The sequence below is a fragment of the Megascapheus bottae genome, chromosome 15 (assembly GCF_031878675.1).
Source record: "Megascapheus bottae isolate mThoBot1 chromosome 15, mThoBot2.hap1, whole genome shotgun sequence".
Taxonomy (NCBI): domain Eukaryota; kingdom Metazoa; phylum Chordata; class Mammalia; order Rodentia; family Geomyidae; genus Megascapheus; species Megascapheus bottae.
The window spans coordinates 19,650,072-19,670,142 of record NC_143523.1 but is presented as its reverse complement, the minus strand read 5'-3'; the positions used below and the strand labels follow the sequence as shown (position 1 = coordinate 19,670,142).

General features: G+C 38.9%; 1 long non-coding RNA gene across 1 annotated transcript; it reads right to left on the bottom strand.

Annotated features, from left to right (window-relative positions):
* Positions 1–6,728: 6,728 nt before the first annotated feature.
* LOC150053865 (uncharacterized) lies at positions 6,729–19,109 on the bottom strand. Its single transcript, XR_016537901.1, has 3 exons — positions 19,031–19,109; positions 12,108–12,207; positions 6,729–6,839 (listed from the first exon to the last, which is right to left on the bottom strand). It is a non-coding gene; the product is annotated as an uncharacterized LOC150053865 (long non-coding RNA).
* Positions 19,110–20,071: the final 962 nt, after the last annotated feature.

The window sequence follows — 20,071 nt, the reverse complement described above, 5'->3', positions numbered from 1 at the left end:
GTCCTGACAAAGGTGAGTCGTGGTTTACTGCCTTACTCCACCCTTACAATTACCTAACACTCATTGGATTAAAAAAAAAATCTGCCTCCAGGAATCAAACTTTACAAGAAGCAAAAGCTTTTCCTAACAGTTTAGGTAGATTAACTATTTATAGCCCTATGGGGAAGGGAAACAAGAGGCCAGCACACAGGAAGTGCCCTTCAAGACTTTTTACCTTTTACTGGAGAATGGCTCCAACTGGGAATTTCCCTTCCTCAGCTGTGGGACACCCCAGTCCAGTGAACCTGACTCATAGGGTATCTAGGTACATGGTAGGAGATGAGGTCAAAGTGTCTGGAGTCCTAGAAAACTGTGGATAATTAATATTTAACATCTGTTTTCCCTCTCCATGCCTTTGTTATCCTTCCTTCTGCCTCAAGCCAGGTCTTTTCCCATCTAGTTAGTGAACTATAATGCATAAAATGCTCATGACTGAAAACATTAAGCAGTTGGTGGATTAGTTTCTGCTTTGGGGAAAGAGGTAACCAGGTAGGTGATGCTGACCTACACAGGAGATGGGCATTAACCACCCAATGGAGAAAGGTGCTATTGTAGAAGGACGAGACACTTCCTTATCCTTCTAGTCAGGTGACTATAAAAAAATCAACAGACATCTAAGGGTCTGTGTGGGTTCCCATCTGCTCATAACTCTAGGTACATTCTGTGGACTTCCTATAGACTTCTGTGGGGGGTCAATTTGTGTCGGTCATAATAATTATGACAATTACCTGGATAGTATCTGAATTTCCAGGATTCCCTAAATACCAGTTTGAGACTCTTGGCATTGGTAATATGGGAAATCTGAACCCGTCCTTTGGGGCCATTGACATACACCCAGCACCAGGTTTGAATCACTAGTTTCGAGGTATCATCTTTAAGTTCTGGAGGGGTCATGGAGTCCAATGATATAGCACAGATGCACAACACAGATGCATATCTTTATTCTGCTAAGGGCACTCACACCTCATGAAAGGGCAGCATCCTACTTTTTTGAAGGCTCTGTTTCCAAATAGTCATATTCTGAGGTAATAGGGATCAGGGCTTTGTCCATGAATGCTAAGAGGATACCATTCAGTTTGTAATAGAAATTACGTAAATCTGTATTATAAGAAAGTAACAACTTAGAGGATATGAGAAAGCCTAAGAAAATGAATAAATCTTTTTTTTTTGCCAGTCAAGCTCAGGGCTTGAGCACTGTCCTTGGGGTTCTCAAGGCTAGAGCCTCTATCACTTGAGCCACAGCACCACTTCTATCTTTTTCTATATATGTGGTACCAAGGAATCGAACCCAGCTCTTCATGCATTCTAGGCAAGCACTCTTACTACTAGGCCAAACTCCCGACCCCCAAAAGATGCATAAATCTTGAGGGATGTTAGGAAAATGAGTGACATCTAGTTTTCTGAGTGAAAGTTGAGTAGAGACTGTGCAGGTAAATGGAGAGTCTATGGTGATCTGGAGCAGGACAAGGGAGAGAGCCTTTGAAAGTGCTCTTGGGCTTGAGAAGCATGGTGAGTTGGAGGACCGGGGATATTGCCAAAATGTTTAAGAACATTGAGTTTGAAGGGAAGGTGGCAGGGAGAAGAGGTGGAAAAGATTCTTCTCTTAGCCAATGGTAGAGAAGACAGCCAATGGTAGAGACGTACTACGGTAGAAAAGTGTTTTTTTTTTTTTGTAGCTGGCAAAAATTCTTCAATGGACACTATATAGACACTATATAGAATGCCTGGATTATTGATCCTAAGGAAAAAGGGAGATTGTAACTAAGGCTTTCTAAGGCCTATTACATGGCAGGTATTTTACATGTATTATTTCATATAATCCCTGTAGGATTCAAAAAGGTATGTATGTAGTATTATTACCCTCATTTTTTACCTGAGAAATCAAATCAAGCCAAATGTATCATCCTGATAAAGAACTAAACCTGTGTACATGGTGGAATGTTTTCTGTTAACTGCACTGAGGTGCTTATTGATAATAAAAGATTAGATAGAAATATGTTATTAGGACATTCAGTGATTTAACTACGGCTAATAAATACAACTAGGAAAAGCATATTAAGCAATCACTGGAATAAGCATGAATAAGGTTTTCCTCTCCTGAGATTTGTTAATTAATGAAGGATCCTATAAGCTAGAAGTCTGGATCAAGAGTTAATAGCTAATAAACCTGTGCATGTATTTATGCATGTTCCTATATATTCACATATGCATGTATGAGTCCTGTCCATACATCCCCATTAATTAGCATGCTGGAGAAGATCATGAAAAGAATTCAAAAATTCACATTTTGAGCCCCCAGTATATTGTATTTGGCAAAACTAAGTGAGCTTACCTTGATATACAGACGAAGGATACCTTTTATTCCTATAGAATTCTTATATGAAATTCCCATCATATGCTTGATACTAAGGGACTTACCTTCTAATTTTAAAAAAAAAATCAACCAGAAAACAACATTCTTGGTAAAATGAAAAGCAGAGTCAGCTTTAGAAGACTGAAGTGACTAAGACACCGGAAAGGTGTTTCTTGTTTCTTGACTGCATTTAGAGTTGTGTGAATGAGTCACAGTGATTGATTTTTCACTGATTAGACATAAAAGTTCCTTAAAAGGAGTTGGGTGCGGGGGTACATACCAATAACGCCAGCAGTCTTCAAGAGGCCAAGTTAGAAGGATCCTGAGTTAGAGGTCAGGTTGGTTAGAGACCCTGCTTCAAAAAAGAAAACAAATCTTCAAAGGCATTCAGAAAAGTAGTTGTATTTCCAAAGCATCCACTGGCACAAGTGGCAGAGTCTTACATGATTTAGGGACATGACTTCAGCTAGACTGCTGTGTGCAGCAGGTTTGGTATCTCAAGGGAGTGCTTTTGTCAAATGACTACTTGCTTCTTTATAACTGTATATTTTCCTTTATTTGTCTGGTTTGAAGGGATGTGTTCTAGAGAGGCCCTTCCCTCATAAAACAGCATGTGATGTTGATATGATATGATTTTGATACTTTATCCAGGCATCCTAAAGGTTTAGAACAAATTAATTCCCTATTTCTAAGATAATAAGGAGTAGTTAGTAAGTTAGTGAATATAGTAAAATAGTAATAAATGAATTTCACCATGAGGATAAGAAAACATTATTTTATATTTTGTGAGATAATTACAGTATCTCCAATAGTTGACTTAGGCCTTGCTGGAACAGAAAATCCACTGATTTTTTGAACTACACAGATGCCTACATATTCAAATAAAAATAACAAAAAGAATTACTCATTATAAGAATTGAAGACCATAGTTCTGCCTGATTTCCCTTGAATAAGATGCCTCCCTTGAATAAAATCTTGAATAAAAAGTCTTTCTTGTAAACAATTATGATACCAGCTACATCATAATTTTGTTTAGAAGGATGTAGCTGAGAAGTAGGGCCAACTCATGTCTTTTATGTGTGAACTCAAGGTCTTCATCTGCTTTTCCTGCCTATAATGCTTCTTGGATGTTCCCTAATTATAGTCCTATGTCTTTGTTATAACAGCTACCCACCTAGGTTCCTTCCTTCCATTTCCAACCTCATATCTATTGATTCATTTAACCAATCAAAATTCGTACATGTTTGTTGCATGAGTAAGCCAGCGCCTCTTGAGCAAGGCATTAGGTGTACAGATATAATGGAAGCTGAGATATAAAACCTGCCTTCCAGGAATGTATAGTGTGACTATGGACATATTCACCACACATATACAAATAATGACACCATGCAGAGAATGGAAACCAAATGAGAGGACTATGGAGAGTCCCTTCCAACTGTGAGCGTCCTTAGAGCTGGGCCTTAAAAATGATGGGTGGCATGCCAGGTGCTGTGGCTCATGCCTGTAAGCCTAGTTACTCAGGAGGCTGAGATCTGAGGATCCTGGTTCAAAGCCAGCCCTGGCAATAAAGACCATGAGACTATTATCTTCAGTTAACACTAGAAAACGTGAAGTGGAGCTGTGGTTCAAGAGGTAGGGCAGTAGCCTTGAGCTGAACAGCTCAGGGAAAGAACCCAGATCCAGAGTTCAAGCCCCACGACCTATAAAAAAAAATGACGGGTAGCTTTCAGAAGCTGAGAGATTTTCAAGTCTAAGGTCCAATGGGAGAGGCAGAGACACAGGAAATAGGAAAGTTTGGGTATAGCATGGTAGGACATAGAATGCGCAAACTCAGCAGGGTGGAATTGGAAGGTTAGTATGAGCCAGGCCAGTGATGGGCAATCTGAAATGAGGCGTGTCTGTGTCATTCCAAAGGTGAGGGAAGTAATCAAAGGTCAGAAAAAAAAAGAGCTCAAGAAAAGATTCATTTGGCGGCAACATACGGAACAGAACAGAACATGTGAGACAGGGTAGGGAGCCATAGTTTTGTGAAGGGCCTGAGCTTCAGCAAGTCAAAGATGAGAGAGAAAAAGGGCCAGGCGTGGGTATAATCCTAGCTCCTCAGGAGGCTGAGACTGAGGTTTGTAGCCATCCCAGGCAGGAAATTCTGAGACTATTCTAATTAATTACCAAAAAAGTAGAAAGTAGAAAGCTGTGGCTACAGTGGTTGAGCACAAAAGGTCAGGGACAGCACCCAGGCCCTGAGTTCAGTCTCAAGGATCAACACACACACACACACACACACACACACACACACACACACACACACACACACACACACTCAGTTCTCTTTCTTTTCTTTCTTTCTTTCTTTCTTTCTTTACTTTCTTTCTTTCTTTCTCTCTCTCTCTTTCCCTCTCTCTTTCCCTCTCTCTTTCTTTCTCTCTCTCTTTCCCTCTCTCTTTCTTTCTCCCTTTCTTTCTTTCTTTCTTTCTTTCTTTCTTTCTTTCTTTCTTTCTTTCTTTCTTTCTTTCTTTCTTTCTTCCTATCTTTCTGTGTGTGATTGCTGTTAGATGAAAGCGATGGCAGGGATGCAGACACAGCTGAGATTTTATAGGCCAACCACCAACCACAGTAATCTCCCTACCTGCCAAACTATCATTCTCAAAAGTCCACATGTTAGAATTTTTATTCCAGTGGAGGATATGAAAACACACCAGGACTATTTTTTCTGGTTTGAACTCTTCCTGCCTCCTTTTTTTGTCCTGTGTTCATGTCCTACCACATAATAACAGGGAGATTTAAAAAAATGACCTAGCTAAGGTGCCCTTAGGTCATGCCTATAATCCTAGCAGCTCAGGAAACTGAGATCTGAGGATCTCTGTTCTAAGTAAGTCAGTCCAGGTAGGGAAGTCTGTGGGACTCATTTCCAATTTCCAGTTAACCACCAAAAAGCTGGAAGTGAACCTGTGGCTCAAATTGTAGACTGAGTGCTAGCTTTGACCAAAAAACCTAAAGGACAATGCTTAGGCCTTGAGTTCAAGTTCCAGTACCTGTACACACGCACACACACACACACACACACACACACACACACACACACACACATTGTGCACACATATGACTTGGTCTTCTGTGTTGAAGAATTTTGATTAAGACAACAGGGTAATAGAATCAGATATGAGAATATAATAACTGTAAGGGATACATTTAATTAGTTTAAAATCACATACCACATCTCAACTAAATTATCTGAAACTTGTTTCTAATTGTTCAACATTTGTAAATTAGTTTTATCAAAATTTAACAATGACCTAAAAGAAAATGGGAGACATTAGTGCAAACAGTTGCTCCTATTTTGCTGTGGTTTGAATGTGTCTTACAAAGTTGTTGTGTTGAAAACTTGAGCTCTAAAGCCAAAGGGTGGACAGAGAGGACCTTTAAGAGATACTAAGTCATGGGATATGAGGGTACCTTCCCCTCTGTTGTGTCACTGCCAGAAAACTCTGACTGGATTCTGCTCCCTCCATTTTGGACTTCCCACATTACATTGTGTTCTTTTCTTTTTTAAGTTCTTTACTTTCTTGTGTTCTGCTATAATGGCACAAAACAAACATATCCTTTAAAACAAAAGGGAATATTTTTCTTGGGTGCTAGAAGACTCCCCTATGGTAGAAGTCATGAAAATCCTGTGGTTGAGTGGGAAGTCATTGCCAGCTTAACTCTTGGCAATGTTTACCTGGTAGCCTTCAGCTTCTTCAAGAACTGGGGCAAGAAAGTCACCTGTACTTTGTTTGTTCAAAAATGTCATGGGATGAATGTCAAAAGCATCAAGTAGAGGAAAGTTCAGTGTTGCTCATGGGAAAAGGTGTGCTGCCTTAAGTGAATTATTAAGGTAGACCCACTATTTGAAATTTGTGTTAGGTCTGATCCCTGTTAACAAACAAGAAAATCCAACTTAACCAAACAGGAGGAAGTCAGCTGGATTTATTATGGCATTTCAAGGGCTTCCAGAGAGCTACAAAGCTTGTGTCAGGTGAGGAACATTCTCTTGTGCTGTAGGCCATGATTCAGGAGATGGGCTTGGTGTTCACAAACATGTTCACACAAAGACTGGCTTCACTAACAGGAAGACCGCACCCTATTGTCTGGTTTGTGGTTGCCAGCATATTCCTCATGGATATGTCTTCAGCATGTAGTTCTGCCTGACAGACTCATAAATTGAACATTTCACTGATTACAACGAAACTACCGTTATGACAGAGGTTGCTTTGTTTTGAGAACCTTGGTGTTCTACCCATTCACCAGAACAGATGCAAGTCAGATGGTTTATGTTCAATAAAACTCACCCTCTTTAGTGTCCTAGGAGTGTATTGTTGTTTCCTTGTTTATTTATTGGTGGTGGGAAGAGGCGGAGGGTCTCATATAAGCCAAGCAGGTGCTGAATTACTGAGCTCCACTTTCAGCCCTAGGAGTTTTAACAAATGCATCTGTCACCATAATCAAGCTACAGAACAAGCCCTTCTTAGACCTTAAAGTTCCTTTGTGTTAGTTTTTGTCCTCACCTATCACCAGCCCCTGGCATTGGTTGATCTGTTTTCTATAGTTTCTTGTTCTTTCCAGAATATTCTTTACATGGAATCATAAAGTATGTGCAGCCTTTAGGAGTCTGGCTTTTCCCAGTCAGTCTTTGAGATCCTTCCATATTATTGTGCATCATTAGTTGGACTTTTTGTCACCAATATTGTGTTGTGATTTTTATATGTTCATTTGTCAATGAACATTTACATTCTTCCTCATTTTGAATAAAGCAATGTTTATAGGCCAGTTTTATAGGACTACAAGTTTTCATTTCTCTTGGGTAAGTACTTAGAGTGAAATGATAGCTTAGGTAAATATATATTTAACTCTATAAGAAACGGGCTAATTGTTTTCTAGAGTATTTGTACTGTTAGGAATAAGAACACCCCAAAGTACTCCAACATGTGCTACTTAGTGGAAAAATAGTCTTAAATCAAGGTCTCAGCCTTCTCTCTTCTATTTGTGAAAGCTTTACTATCAAAACTCTTGGTATTTCCTCATCTATGTTTAGCCATCATAGCCACTAGAGAGAATGCAATTGGCTTCCATCTAAACCCCTAAATCTCACTGTATAGTACAGAAAAAGATGAGAATGTAAGCACATCTGGATGGAATTTGTCCACTTCCCAAATGTCTGTCATTTTGGCTTATCTAAGTTCCAAAATCCATTTTACAAACTAGTTTTGTGTCCAGGTCCATTCATTCCCCTAAGAATCATTTATTATCTCAAATTTTCTGCTTGACCCCCATGCCTATGAAATGGTGACATACTCTAGGAAGACAATATATACACACATTCACTGAGTTCCTGGGGAATCACACACTTGTAATTTGCCACTGTGAATGTCAATACATTTGTGTGTCTTATCTCCTGGTATCCCATCTACTGTTAGCTTATTCCAGGGAAACTTCAGGGGATAAAAGGATTCCCTTCTTTCTTTTCTATAGTATTTAATTGTGTTTTCAAGAGCAATGTATGAAAAATTTAGTGTTCTGCATTCTTTTTTTTTTTTTTTTTTTTGGTTGGTCATGGGGCTTGAACTCTGGGCCTGGATGTTGTCCTTGAGCTCTTCAGCTCAAGGCTATCCTAGAGCCAAGCACCATTTCTGGTTTTCTAATGGTTAATTGGAGAGTCTCATGGTCTTTAGTGCCAGGGCTGGCTTTGAACCACAATTCTCAGATCCCAGCCTCCTGAGTAGATAGGATTATAGGCGTCAGCCATGGCCGCTGTTCTGCATTCTTGTCAGCTTATTGTATGGTCAGGTTGTCTCATGTTGGCCATTTAAATAAGTGGTATTTCATTATAGTTTTAATTTACAACTTCTATAGGAACTAGGTAAAAATCATCTTTTCAGAAATTATTTGTTATTCATATACTTTCTGTTTATTTTTATTGGTTATGGAGCCTGTACTCATGGCCTGGGTCCTAAACGAGCTCTTTTTCTCAAACCTAGCATTCTACCACTTTGAGCCACAGTATCACTTCCAGTTTTCTGGTAGGTAATTGGAGATAAAAAGTCTCATGGATTTTCCTGCTTGGGCTAGCTTTGAAACACAATTCTCAGATCTCAGACTCCTGAGTAGCTAGGATTACAGGTGGAGCCACTGGTGCTTGGCTTCACACATCTTCTTTAGTGAAAATTCTGTTCAAATGTTTGCCTATTTTAAAATAGGACTGTTTTCTTATTACTTAATTTTAATAGTTCTTTGTGAATTCTGCATACCAGTACTTTAAAAAGTAGTTTTATGTATTTGGTTATTTGAAATTGGATAGGGAACAGGGGAAAACAAGATGAGGGGTGGGGGTGGGGGGAGGGAAATGGGGACCAAGACATGTGAAAGGGTATCAATGTATGGGAATTAATGCACCATCTATCTGGCAAATATCATGTAACCCTTCTATTAATTACAATAAAAATATATGAAAAAAAGCTATCTTATATGTATTACAACAATTGTGACTTAAGAAGCAGCTTCAAAAAAATTGAAATGATTGCTGGAAACTACTGTTGACAAGCACTAGGACTCCTTCCTGAACTTCTTCACCAGTGCTAATAACAGAATGCAATATAGATAACAAAAATGATTAAGCAGTTACTTTGTAAAAAATAAAATAAAAAATAAAAAGTAGTTTTAAAAACTGTTATTTATTTATTTATTAGAAATAATGTATCTATGTGTGGTTACATTTGCCATTTTCTTAAGGGGGTCTTGTGGAGAAAAAGTTAATTATGTTATTGGTCATCATGTCTAAGAAATCTTTGTTTCATTTAAGTTCACAAAGATTTTCTTTTCTCCTTCTCTCCCTCTCTCCTTTTCTTACTTTTTTTGGTAGTATTGTAAGGTATATACTATCATGCCTCACTCTTTCATCTGTCCATTTATTCTAGATTTAATGGTTGAAAATATTATCTTTTTTACCTTGAATTGCGTTTTCACATTTGTCAAAAGTCAACTACTTATATAAATATGCATCTGTTCTAAGCTGTCTATTATGTCTCACTGACCTGCAAGTCTAAACTTCACTAATAACATCCTGTCTTGATGACTGTAACTATACAGTAAGGCTAGGAATCTGAAAGTATATATCATCTAAACTGTCCATTTTTTCTGTTATTTATTAAAATTACACAGTTTTAAGTTTTTATTGTGGTTACATTGGTTGTATTGAATCTTGATGCTTTTTGTGGTTTCTCTTCATTAGCATTTTCTTTTTTGATGAGGTACTATATTTATATTCTTTATTTAGGCATGGTTTCTTTTATCTCTTCCAATGTATTAAGATAGCGGATTTAATGTTCTTATTTAACAAATCTTACGTCTATGTTTCCTCAAGAGATTGTGTGTGTGTGTGTATGTGTGTGTGTGTGTGTTTATTGGACTCACTCCCATGTAGTAGCATACTTAGCAAAAGTCCTACATTAAAAACAAAAACTAGTGGGTGTTGGTGGCTCACACCTGCAATCTTAGCTACTATGCAATTGTAGCTACAGCTACTTAGGAGGCTGAGAGCTAAGAATCTCAGCTCAAAGCCATCTGGGGTAGAAAAGTCTGTGAGACTCTTATCTCGAATTACTACTCAGAAAAAAGCAGGAAGTGGCACTGTGGCTCAAGTGGTAAAGCATTAGCTTTGAGCAAAGAAGCTTAGGGACAGTTCCTAGGCCCTGAATTCAAGCCCCAGAACTAGCAAAACGAATGAACAATGACAACAGATAGATGAGTCATTCATTCTTGTTTCTTTGTATTCTAATAATTACCTTGATGATTTTGAAATTTTAACATTTTAAATAATATAGTATTGTAATTCTAAAACTCAGATTATCCTTCCTTCTGAGGGAAGTTATGAGTGATGTTTGTGATTGTTCTCTCTTTCTCTCTCCCTCCCACTTCTGCTCTCTCTCTTCCTGCCTTTCTGTCCCTTCATCTCTCTCCCTCCTTCCCTTTCCTTCTCTCTCCTCATGAGTTTTCTGAGCTAATTGTGCAAAATTCATATTTTTCATTGCATGTGGCCACTAGGGTATCTACTAAGATGACTTGATAGTGAGCTAATAATTGGACAGAGATCTTTTTAAATGCTTGTAATTAATGCATTTCCCATCTTTGTCGAGACTTGGTATGCATAGTTGGGCCACATGGTCCATGCTTATCCAGGCTAAGACAAAGACAACTGTGCCTTAGCCTTCTCTTTCTGGTCTCATAGCGCCTTAATTAGAAGTCATTCATAGTGAACAGTGTCTTGGGTCTTCCCTGAGCATGTAGAGCTCCATGTATATATGTTCACATTCCTATGCACACACATAGTCTTCGAGATTCCCAAAGATGGGAAGCCCCTATGGACATTATTTTTCCTTTTAAGCTTTTGGGTGTGTCCATTTTTTGTTTCAGGTAGCTACAGTGTGGATAATTGTCCATAACTTTTTGACAAATATGTCAGGGAAAAGGTTTTTCACACTGAATGAACTCTGAATCAGGCTAAATAAAAATCTCGAGTACCATGCTTGCTACTCCATGAACAAGGAGCATGAACAAGGCTTTGGGTTTGATCACTATCGTTGTAATAATAATAATAATAACAGTAAAATAACACATAGCAACTTCATAAGTATAATCTTCCAAAGAACCACAAAACAAGGGGAAAAAATCGACAACTCTGTAAATAAGGCTTCCAATGAGCTCTAATCCCATTTTGCTCTTTCCAGTGGCTTCCAGACTTCTGGTTTTCACCCTGATTATAGGCTGCTGGTTTTTGAGGCTACTATACAGTTGGGAGGGGGTGGAAATAGGGGAAGCTAAAAATGCCACAAAACACACTGTTTTGTGAGTCATTTTCTTGAATAAATGCTCTAAGAGTTCCATAAGAATAATTCCCTGAGTTCTAAAAAAAAAAAAACCAAAACAAAAAAACCCCAATTATTTCTGACCTCTTTGTGTTCCCCACAGTTACCACATTCCTGGTACAGAAGAGAAAATGTTCAGAGGTTCTTATTTTGCCATCCTCGTGTATATAATTCCTATTAATAAAGGTAATAAGATATAGACTGAAACATGTATTCCCTGGGTATGCCCCAGTTGTGTGTTATATGCTTATTTTCCCTTTTATGTATGGCTAAATTTGATTATTAATAGTGTGTTGAAAATGTTTTTGGGTCCCTAATCTTGGGATATAGCCATTTGTAGATTACTTTTTTCTATGTATGTGATACTGAGGAAATGAATCTAGGTCTTGGTTCATGATAGGCAATCACTCTACCATTAGGCTAAACTCTTGGCCCTGTAGATTACTTTTACTGGAAAGTTCTTTTATTTTTGAACAAGGTAATAATAGTATCCTAAAAGAAGCTAACTAACAAGGATAATGGAAGAAGATGAGTTGTTTTGGAGACAAATGGAAAGATATTCACCATAACTACTTCAATGTGTAAAATATTCTCAGTGTACAGAAAAAACTAGGCATAGACCCCTTGTACATATTTTACACACAATTCCACACATACTGTCTATTTCTGATGCTCAAATATTCTGAAAACACTTGGTTAATTTCTCTCTACAACACTTAAGTCAACTAATATTCACTATAGTAATAATTAGCATTCTTCCATGGGGAAATAATAACATTCTTATGTAAATCACCCTAAAATTTGTCAATACATGTTACCTCGAGGGTGAATAGCTCAATTCCTGTTGGATCTACCAGTGGGAGCCCATGTCTTGACCAAATAGAAGATATGCTGCTTTCTTAGTATTTCATGATGCCACTAAAAGAAAAAACAAACTATGGATTCAGTTTCAAGTAAGATCAAAGAGACTCTAATTAGATATCATCACTGCTAATCATTTCTATCACAAAAGAGGTGCCAGCAGAGGAGTCAGAACTTGTCTTTATTGAAGGAGTTACCTCACAACAGACAAAACAGGCAAAAAATGGGCATCCCAGAATGGCTAGGTCAAAAAAGAAGGAAACCCACCATCAGAGGGCTAAATTTGAAATGTTTAAAATATTGTAGTATTGGGCCCAGAAGCATGGCTTAGTGGTAGAATGTCTGCCTAGCATGCATGAAATCGGTACCACATATACAGAAAAAGCTGGAAGTAGTGGTATGGCTCAAGTGGCAGAGCACTAGCCTTGAGTAAGTCCAAGAACAGTGTGCAAGCCTTGAGTTCAAGCCCCAGGACTAGCAAAAAATAGTATTGGCAGAAGAATGAAGAAACAAAAGAAAAATCTATTGCTTGTCTAAGCATCTAGGTATCCAAAAATGTGTATACTTTTTTTATTGAAAGATTTTATTAACATTGTTTTTTTACATCTTATTTCAAATGTCATGTTTAACAAACAAGTATTCAATAATCTCTATATGTAATCAGTGGCACATAAACTTTAGAACATAATTAAAATTAAGCTGAAAGTTTGCTTAATTTTATAGATTGATACATATCAATCTATATAACATTATGTCTATATAGTATATATTCCATCATAGATTTTTTTGACTATGTAGTTATATTTATATCTCTAAGATTGTATCAATGACCTTGAACTATTGCTTTATTTTTTGTGTTCATGTGGGTCATGTGGCTTGAACTCGCCTGGGTGTTGTCCCTGAGCTCTTCAGCTCAAGGGTACCAGTCTACCTCTGGTCCTGGGCATTGCCCCTGAGCTCTTCAGCTCAAGGCTACCACCCTACCCTCGAGCCAAATCCTACTTCCTGTTTTCTAGAGGTTAATTGGAGATAAGAGTCTGAGGTCCTTTTGTGCCCAGGCTGGCTTTGAACCTTGATCCTCAGATCTCAGCCTCCTGAGTAGCTAGGATTACAGGCATGAGCCACCATGTCAGCCTATTGCCATTTTAAAATTAAGTATTTCACATGTGAATGAGATATAGAATCAGAAATAAGACAGATCCTAGACTGGTGGCCTATTTATTTACATTCTGTATTAGCTTTACATTATTGTGACAAATAGCTGAGAGAAACACATTAAGAGGGGAAAGACTTATTTTGTCTCAGGTTTCAGAGGTTTCAGTATGTGGTCAGCAGGCTCTATTGCTTCTTGGGCCACGATGTGGCAGAACATTGTGAAAAAAGGACAAGGCTTCACCTTGTTAGTAGAAGCAGAAAAGGGCTGGGAAACAAGGTATATCTTTCCAGGGTGAGATCCAGATGATCTTTCTCCAGCTAGACCACACCTCCTAATTATGTCATCATATTATGAATCAATCAATGAATTAATCCAATAATTAGGTCACATCTCAATGGTTGGATCCACTAGCCAGTCACCAAACCTTTGGCATATGAATCTTTTGGGAGAACATTTCATAATCAAACTATGTGCAGACTAATAAGGATTTTTTGTTATTATTGTTATTCATTTGTTTCCTTGTTGAGACAAAGTTTTGCTATGCAACTGAGCCTGCCCTTGAATTTTTGTTTCTTTTGCTTTAGCTGAGATCATAGATCTGTGCCATCATGCCCAATTTTATTCCCAGGAGATTCTTTGTTATTTGTTTGCATGTTGAAACAAAGTCACGCTATACAGCACAGACCTGCCTCAAATTTTCCATGGAGCCCGGTCTGGCCTTGAAGTTTTTGATCCTCCTGTCTTAGACTTCTGAGTACTAGGATCATAGGCAGATGTAACTATGCCCAGTTTTATTTTAGGAAATTCTTACACACTATCAGATTGTACTGTGTTCAAATCTGTGTACTTGCATGGTAATGAACTTGTCTCTGGGCCTATGAAATGCATGGGAAAAAGTTCAGAGACCATTAGTTTTTCATGAGATCTGCATTAGGGTTAAATCTTGTAGCCATGAGTCCTTGAGATGGCCATGGATTTCCCTTCCTCACCTAGAGATGGAGATTTCTGCTCCCGGAAGATGGATAACCAGTCAGACAAAGGAAAACATGAATCAGAAAAACCACCAGTTCATGAGCAAGACTGGATGGAACAAGGGCATAAACACTTTTCATGCCTATGGAACCCATCCTGGCTGCTTTACTGTAGGAAGCAAGGGGTTGATTGCTCTCATCTCTCTTCCTGGGGCAGATCTGAGCACCTTCCTTTGTATCTCCTCAGTACCTGATAGTATTTTTCTATCTCCACCTCTAATACTTTTAGTCTTTTATTTACTTGAAACCTTCAGAGGAATGGACTGGGTTTTACCATTCCCTGTATTCTCAAATCCAGACACAGAATACATTCTTCTAAAAAACTTCTTTACCAAATGACATTCTCAACTTCCATGTCTGCTTCCATGGATGCCCTTTTGGTACTTCAAATTCAATGTGTTGCAAATGAGACCTGTTACTTAGCTCCCCTCCTCTGCCCCATCCACTTATCTATGACTTCCGTAAGCCATCTTCATATCTGTAGTGCCTGATCTTCATTGAGCTCCCTATAGATCTTCATTGAAAGTGGAATGAGAAGAAAGAGGAAAGAAAGAACAAAGAAGAAGTATGAGGAAAAATAGTCAAGAAAAAAATCATGGAAGCTACAACAAAACAAGGAGGAGAGGACGGAGGTGGTTCAGAGGGTAAAGGTTTTCCCCAAATCGGGAAAGGAGAATGACGATAAAGCTTGGTGAAGAAGAGCTAGAGCATGTTTCCATGTCCTTTCAGGGTCTCTCTAGTGTTTTCTTAGCTGCATCCAATTTGGGTTAGAGTCTCAATGTCTTGTAGGTATGATAAGAAAAAGGCCTTGTGGGCGTGTTTCCACTTTATTACCATTTCTGCAGATAGTATCAGTAGCTGGGTTCTTTTTTACTGTGAAGTATGACTCGATAGAATGAACAGTCGGCACAAGTAAGAAGTATGATCAGACCTTTGTTTTCAGTCTCATTGTTTTTGTTTTTGTGGGCCTCACATGTGATAGACAGAGGTTCTACCACAGAGCTACCAGTCCTGTTAGTTCTAAGAAACACTCACAACCGAGATGTAGATTCATTTGTTTTTCCCACAGGAAGCCATTCCTTTCTTGCCTCTGGAAGGTAGATGGACAAGCTCTTGCTTGTTCTTCTGGTCTTGGAGTTTTTACAGTCTTGTAATATATTGTATGTTTTCTTTCTGGGGGTTCTGTTGCCAGCTTATTTTAAGTCTGATGCTCTGATCTCTCCAAATGATGACATGTCATAACTATAACCCCAAGACATTTCAGGTAAAGACAAGACACAGGCACTCCTTGATTTTTTTGTGGGAGGTACATTGAGGCCCACAGGGGAAATGTTAAGAACGGCTTCATCATTGTAAGGGACTGGGTGAAATCATGCTGACATCTGGTAGTTTTGAAGGGTATTAAGATTTGTGAAAAGAACATTTTTCAGAGGAAAAAAACAGTTTTCAACACTTGTTCTAGAGAGAGGCTTTGAGAACTCCTGTGATGTGTGGGTTTGTGGATGTGTGGAAGTGGGTTTGTGGTTCAAGGGGTAGGGCAGTAGCCTTGAGCTGAGGAGCTCAGGGACAGTACCAGGCCCAGAGTTCAAGCCCCATCACACACACACACACACACACACACACACACACACACACACACACACAAAGAATCATTTTTATGTAAGAATAATACATTCATCATTTTCCTTCCCTCTTTTCTTTCTTTCTCTCCCCACCCCTTTTTGAGACAGGGTCTGGGTATTATAGTCCAGCTGGCCTCAAGTCAATCCTGCATCTGCCTCTGCTTCTAAAATGCTAGGATTTCAGATGTGTGCCAATTGACATCTTAAAGCCTTTTTAAGCTTGTCTTAATTCCACAAGACATGATTCTGCACCAGATAAGAATGTTTTCAGGGGGCTGGCTAGGGGTAGAGTGCTTATCTAGTATGCATGATGCCCTTGGTTTGATTCCTCAGACCCACATACACAGAAAAAGCCAGAAGTGGTACTTCAGAAAAAAATCTGAGGCGAGGGGAGGGAAATGGGGACAAAAACATGAGACAGGGTATCAACGTGTGTGAAGTAATGCATCTTCTATCTGGTGAATATAACTGTAACCCTTCTATTAATTACAATAAAAAATCTGAAAGTGGAGCTGTGACTCAAATGATAGAGTACTAGCTTTGAGCAAAAGAAGCTGAGAGACAGTGCCCTAGGCCCTGATTTCAAGCCCCAGGACTGGCCAAAAAAAAGTTTTCAGAAGGGAAGGATAATTCTATTAAGGATATTTCCTGTGTTTAAACAAAACTTGTGATGCAATGATAGAAATCTCTAACAACAAAGGTGTTGCTCTTCTGGTCCTGGAGTATTTACAGTCTTGTAACATATTGTATGTTTTCTTTTTAGAGATTCTGTTGCCAGCTTTTTTAAGTATGATGTTCTGAACTCTTTGAATGTAAGCATAGGAAGGAAATAGAATTCAGGCTCCTTTCAGAACTGTGAGCTTTGTGCAGAGAAGCATGGAGTAGGAGAAAATCTGAGTTAACAAATGCAAGCATTCATTTTTGTTTTGCAGTAACTCAAATCAGCCAACATACCTGCTGCTGTCATTGTGGTAATAAGTGTAAAAACAGATATTAAAGTGTTTAACAATAATTTTTTTCCTGAGAGTTCCCCATGATCTTACTGTTTTCATTTTTCTTTGGAGAAAAAAGCTCACTAACCCTAGGATAAACAGGAATGTAATCCTTACCAATGCTCTGCTGAAATCCAAAGTCAAAACTATTACAAAAAGCAACTCCAGCATTTTATTATATGACTTTTCCATCACTGTAAACTAGACCATTATAATGAGGTGATAATTTCAAAATTGTCTGGTTTTAAGTGTTGGGAAACCCATTCCCTAACAACTTAGGGCTATCTTTTCTGGGATTGTTTTATTTTATGGTACTTGTAAAATTGAACTCGGCCTCAGCACAGTGGGCAAGTATCTGACCACTAAGTTACCCCAGTCTCCAGGCTATGTTTATGTTTTGTTGTTGTTATTATTAATATTATTATTATTATTATTATTATTATTATTATTATTATTTGTGCTTGGTCCAGGGCCTGGCATCAATTTTGTCCCTGAGCTTTTATGCTCAAGGCTAGTGCTCTACAACTTGAGCCACAGCTCCACTTTCAGAATTATTTTTTCATGATTAATTGGAGATGAGAATTTCATGGACTTTCCTGCCTGGAATAGCTTTGAACAGTGATTCTTAGATCTTAGCCCCTGAATAGCCAGGATTGCAAGCATAAACCACAATTGTCTGGTTTGATATTATAATTGACTTTGGATTTCATCAGTTCTCTTCATGAACTGTTTATATAGCAAAACTTAGGATTTTTTTTTTGCCAGTCCTGAGCCTTGAACTCAGGGCCTGAGCACTGTCCTTGGACTTTCTCAAGGCTAGAGCTCTATTACTTGAGCCTCAGCACCACTTCCGGCTTTTTTCTAAGTATGTGGTACCAAGGAATCAAACCTGGCATTTCGTGCATGCTAGGCAAGTACTCTACCACTAGGCCAAACTCCTGGCCCAAAACTTAGGATTTTTTAATACAGTCTTGAGGGGCTGGGTGTTGGTGGCTCATGCCTGTAATCCTAGATATTCAGGAGGCTGAGATCTGAAGACTGTGATTCAAAGCCAGCTCAGTCAGGAAAGCCTATAAGACTTCTACCTCCTACAAAACTACTCAGGAAAAAACCATAAATGGTGTTGTGGCTCTAGTGGTAGAACACTAACCTTGAGGAAAGGAAGCTCAGGGACAGTACCTAGGCCCTGAGTTCTAGCCACAGGACTGGCACCAGGAAAAATAAAGAGACTTGAGGAATTAGCACCATGTCTTAAAATAGTTAGAGCACTAGCCTTGAGCAAAAGAGCTCAGGGACAGTGCTCAGGTTCTGAGTTTAAGCCCCAAGATAAAAAATAAAATAAAATGAAGTAAATAAATAAAAATAGACTTGAGTATATCTGTTGTTTTTTTCTTCCAACATACCATCCATATTCCTTACATGTTGATCTTGTCAATGAATAAAAAGTAAGTTGATCTCTTCTCCAGTGCTAACACCTTACTCTAAGGTCACAATGTAAGCATTTGAGTCTTCTCCTTAGTCTTGCATACTTGTGAGCACGTTAGTCATTTCTAAAACACTACCTTGAGAGCACAGGAAGGTGCAGGGGAAGAATCTGCCATGTGGCTCCTCTTTACATGGGAAGTTGTGCTGAGCCCTGGAGATTGACTGTGGCAAAGGGCAGGAACTGGCACATCCTGTCCTGAGCCCTGTGTTGATTCAGAGCATGACTCAGAAACAGTCAGTGTGGCCGATGAGGGTAGAAGAGCACATGGCAGGTCTCCCTGAAATATTCCCAGATGAACTTTCATGAATCCTGATGCATTTTCTGATAACCAAAGATAAGTAGGAGAAGGCTAGCCCTGAAATTTAGGGCCAGGGACTCATTTATCCAATTATTTTGGTGTTCCTTAATCTGTGCCATTGGTTAATGTTATGGGAAGAATTTGTATCCTCTCTAAGTTACAGAGAAGACAGAATCAATTAGCAGTGGGACAGAAATATTGTCATAGAATCTCTAGGAAGCTAGAAAACCAAAGACCAACTTAAACTACTTCTTCAATTACAAAGTTGAATAGTTGAGTGAAGGGGATTACTTACCAATATTCACTTGTCAAAACTCCATAAAACGGCCAGACACTAGTGGTTCACATCTGTAATTCTAGATACTCAGGAAGCTGAGATCTGAAACTGGAGGTGTTTAAAGTAGTATTTGAAATATTTTCCTAAAATGAGATGAAGACAGTTATGCTCTTCATGAATGCTGTAAAGCCTGCCTGCCTGCCTGCCTGCCTTCCTTCCTTCCTTCCTTCCTTCCTTCCTTCCTTCCTTCCTTCCTTCCTTCCTTCCTTCCTTCCTCTCTCCCTTGTGTTCTTAGTGGTAATAGGGATTGGGCTCAGAGCTTCACACTTTCTAGGCTAACATTCTACTCGGGGTTGGCCTTCGACTGTATTCCTTCTATCTATGTCTCCTGCATAGCTGTGATGACAGGGGAGAACCATCACTGCCATACTTTGATGAGATATGAGGTCTCACATTGTTCCCAGGATTCCCTTGAATATGATCCTCCCAATCTCTGCCTCCCAAGTAGCGGGGATTACAAGCATACCCAACTACTTTTGGACTGCAGTAAAATTTTATGGGAATGTTTAGAACAAGAGCTCCAAACTTTCCAACAACTGGATATTGACAATAGCACTAGATAGATCGTGCACTGCATTTTTCTTCTACCTCCTCTTCCTCCTCCTCCTCCTCTTCTTCTTCTTTTTCCTGTTGTTGTTGTTGTTGTTGTTGTTCCTCTTCTTCTTCTTCTTCTTCTTCTTCTTCTTCTTCTTCTTCTTCTTCTTCTTCTTCTTCTTCTTCCACCTCCTCCTCCTTTTCTTCTTCTTCCACCTCCTCCTTTTCTTCCTCTTCTTCCTCTTCTTCTTCTTCCTTCTCTTCTTCCTTCCCTTCTTCCTCCTCTTCCTCTTCCTCTTCCTCCTCCTCCTCCTCCTCCTCCTCCTCCTCCTCCTCCTCCTCCTCCTCCTCCTCTTCTTCTTCTTCTTCTTCTTCTTCTTCTTCTTCTTCTTCTTCTTCTTCTTCTTCTTCTTCTTCTTCTTCTTCTTCTTCTTCTTCTTCTTCTTCTTCTTTGCCGTCGTTATC